Here is a 4,301-nt window from a genome sequence, read left to right as displayed (position 1 = left end):
GAAGATTTGGCTGATTAACAGCCCTGTGATTTGGCTTTGAATGGTTCCTCATTGCCAGAAGGAGCATTTTCCTGGATGGTCTGCCGTGTTCTCATGTGAAAGGAGAAAGAGAGGTCAGGTGGGGGCATCTGTACATTGAATCATGACCTTAGAAAATTTTACAGTGAACTTAATCACAAACACATCAACCTTCCATAAATTCTATCTCTCAAATACTTGTTAAGACCAACTCATATACTTCATGACCATTTTTTTTGAGCTTCCCAGTTTTTGTCCCTATTTTGCCACAATTCTTAGACAAAGTTTACTCTATAAATTCCCTCGTCAGCACAAAGCATTTCCTTTTTCCTATAACTTTCTTTCCTACTTACATCGTTCCTTGCTGATTCTTTTGTTTCTTTTTCCTAATGTGCATTTTGAAATAACTTCCACAAAATTTCAAACATAGACCAAATTGTTTTCCCCTTCACTAAAATGCTTTTAGCAGTCTTCTATTTAAAAGAAGACCCAGGAAGAAAGCAATCTCAATTTGTTCCTCTACACAAAAACAATTTACAAAAACACATTTATCATATCTGTATATTGTAAAAGAGGATTGGATCCAAATTACACTTATGAGGAAGGACATATATTAAAATTATTGTGTGTAAAATCCTCTTCCTTCAAACCTAAATTTTAGAGTTAATTCTGAATGTTAATATTTTAGTTTGGATTGGTTGAGATAAGAACTTTGAAGACCCAGTTTTCTTAGAAGTGGTAGCAGCAGAGAGAGAACAGAAGCAACAGCTCTTCATTTTACAACAACTAATATCCTGAAGGTGTTTGCATACACACACATCTGCCAAAAAATATTTATATTAGGAATGCCCAGACAGAGTCAGAAATGAGCTGCAGAAATGCAATTTTTTAATTCAGTGGCCACAGGTACATTGGTCAATGATTTGGAGGAATTCTGGGAGCAATTGAGTGATGCCCAACACTGTTCTTTTGTTTAGGTTTCCTTCTTTTTTAATATATACATATATATTTATTGGAAAGATACTATACAAAGGGGTTACAGTTACATGAGAAAGGTAATGAGTACATTTCCTAATGAACATTGTTACCCCCTCCTTTGTTTTCCCCCTACCATCCCTTTCCTCCCCACCTCCCCAACTTTTCCCTCTCTCCCTCACCCCAAGCTGTAAAGTTCATTTCAATAGAGTGTCATGTATATCTCATAGTTACAATGGGTCAACCTGTATCCTTATTTCAGCATTTTGTTATTTCCCTTCTCCTCCCCAAATTAGAAAAATGTATATACAAGATGTAGGGCACCAGAATCAAATACAGTGACAATAGGGGTTATACCATAGGGGGAAGAACATATAAAAGAAACAAAAAAGATCACACAGTACATTATAAGTACATTTAAAGACAACAGCAACAAAGATAAAATCATCTTATATGGTCATATGTACATAGCTTTTGACCTTTTCAGCTTGTCCTAGACATAAACTAGTTATTGCAAATAAGGGAAATCATGGAACCTATGTTTCTTTGGGCCTGGCTTACTTCACTTAATATAATTTTTTCCAAGTCTTTCCATTTCCTAACAAGTGGGGCAGTGTCATTCTTTCTGATGGAGGCATAAAATTCTATTGTCTATATGTACACTACATGTTCTTGATCCATTCATCTACTGAGGGGAGTCTGGTTTGGTCTCATATCTTAACTATGGTGAATAATGCTGAGATAAACATAGTAGTGCTGGTAGCTTTAGTATGGCCTTGTTTGTGATCATTTGGGTAAATACCCAAAAGTGGGATTGCTGGGTCATAGGGGAGCTCTGTGTGGAGTCTTTTGAGGAACCTCCCTACTGCTTTCCAAAGTGGTTGAACAAGTTTACACTCCCAGCAACAGTGCAGTAAGGTTCCCTTTTGGCCACATCCCCTCCAGTATCTGTTGTTATTAGAGTTCTTGATTATAGCCATTCTAACTGGGGTGAGGTGGTATCTCGATGTTGTTTTGATTTGCATTTCTTTTATGGCTAGGGAGGTTGAGCATTTCTTCATGTGTCTATTGGCCATCCTTCTTTCCTCTTCAGAGAAGTCTCTTTAGCTCACTTATTAGGACTCATCTTTGTAAGCATTATTTCCACCATTGGTCCTCAGCTCCACCCAAACCTGAGCTCCTCCCTGCCCTGGAGTTCCCATCACACAGCTGGCCCCTCCTTCTCTCTGCCCAGACCCATCTGAACTCCCATCTACCTCACTTCCCTATCCCCCAGACCCTGCTGCTACCTAGATAGCGGAGGTCACCATGTGCTCTCTCTCCGGGGCAAATATGGCTGCTCTGATAAACCTTGTAATAATCTTTCTCCTGTGCCTGCCGGCCTCTGCGTGGTGCCCTGGGATGGATGTGATGGATCCTTTCAATCTTACAATGGGGCTGAAGCGAGAGCATTGCTAGGGAAATGTTCTGAGTCGCTACCATGCAGTCACTCTAGTGGAATGATAGCCTTCAGACTTTCAGACCCCCTCACGCCAACCATGACAAATAGAATAATGGACATGTACAGGTCACAACCTTCTGGAATCTCTGCTGAGAGGGAAGAGGTATTTAAGACATTGTCCAACCCCTGCCACCAGCCCCAAGTCTGAGGGTCCTAGAGGTTTTGAATGGACCTTTAGCCCTGCCCACCCTTCCTCCCCATTACTGCTCTGAGTATGGTATTCTGATTGTATGCATAAATGTCATTTCTCTCTGGGCAGCAATATTAGGTTTCCTAGATCCTGAGACTTAGAAAATATTATGGAGTACCAAGTTTACAGAGGAAGTACTCTTAGGAGAAAAATCTTAAGGGAAGTAAGATTGAGAGGAAGAGATTAGATGAAGAACATAATTAAGCTATGATTTTCCAGAGAACTCTAGATTGGCAAACAATATGGCAGAACTCTTGTAACTTGGCATGGGTGTGAACACTTGAATCAATTATTGCATGCTACTCTGAACAAAAGACAGGTGGTTCAGCACAGAAGACAGATTGGCTATGAGGGAATAGGATGAAGTACAAGTTGTCCTCAACCATGACAAAGTGAGAGCTAAAAGCACCAAGATTTGGAGTCCACTAAACTGGGAACAACCACCAGCCTCTGTAACTCCTACATTCTTGGTGCCAGTACGTTTGTGTGTGTGTGCGTGTGCGTGCGTGCATGCGTGCACACACACACACACACACACACACACACACACACCTGTATTGGGGCCCAACTCATAGCATGGGCACTATCCCTAAGCTTGTTTCTGAAGGCTAACACTATATACCTCCAGTCACAGCATCATTCCTGGCTTTATTTTTCCTGATCCTGGAGCATTGCCAGTCCTGGCACTTGAACTCAGGGCCTGGGCGCTGTTCCTGAGCTGTTTTGCTCAAGGCTAGTGCTCTACCACTTGAGCCACATCTCTGCTTTTGTTTGTTTTGTTTTTGTTTTTTTGTTTTTCATGCTTAACTGGGGCTAAGAGTCTTTTGGACTTTCCTGCCAGACTGATTCTGAACTACAACCCTCAGCTTTCAGCCTCCTGAGTATGGGCGCTTAGCCAGTACTAGAGCTTGAACTCATGGCCTGAGCACTGTCCCTGAGCTTTTGTGCTCAATGCTATTGCTCTACCACTTGAGCAACAGCTCCATTTCCAGCTTTTGATGGTTAGTTACTGGAAACTAAAGATAATCCTAGACTTTCCTGCCTGGTGCTGATAAATCTTTGTTTAGTGTTCCTACCCTCAGCTTTGAGAAGATTAGGATATACTAATTTTACAAATGAAATACTCAGGAAAGGTCTTAAGGGAGGAAGGATTGAGAGGGAAGAGTGCAGAAGAACATTGTTTAGGTGTGAACTCTTGATTGGCAAACATAACAGATCCCCTGGTAACTCTGCACAGGTGTGGACACTTGAACCAATTATCACACACCACTCTGACCCAAAGTCAGATGGCTCAGCATGAAGACAAACTAAATGTAAGAGAATAGGATGGAAGTAAACAAATAGAAGTACTAGATATCTTCTTCTTCTTTTTTTTTTTTTTTTTTCAGTCGGGGGCTTGAACTCTGGGCCTGGGCGCTGTCCCTCAGCTCTTCAGCTCAAGGCGAGCGCTCTACCACTTAAGCTATAGCGCCACTTCCGGTTTTCTGGTGGTTTATTGGAGATAGGAGTCTCACGGTCTCTCCTGCCCGGGCTGGCTTTGAACCGCGATCCTCAGATCTCAGCCTCCTGAGTAGCTAGGATTACAGGCGTGAGCCACCAGCGCCCAGCAGAAGTACT

Source organism: Dipodomys ordii, unplaced genomic scaffold (genome assembly GCF_000151885.1).
Source record: "Dipodomys ordii isolate 6190 unplaced genomic scaffold, Dord_2.0 Scaffold194, whole genome shotgun sequence".
Classification (NCBI taxonomy): domain Eukaryota; kingdom Metazoa; phylum Chordata; class Mammalia; order Rodentia; family Heteromyidae; genus Dipodomys; species Dipodomys ordii.
Note: the sequence above shows the minus strand (reverse complement) of the source record.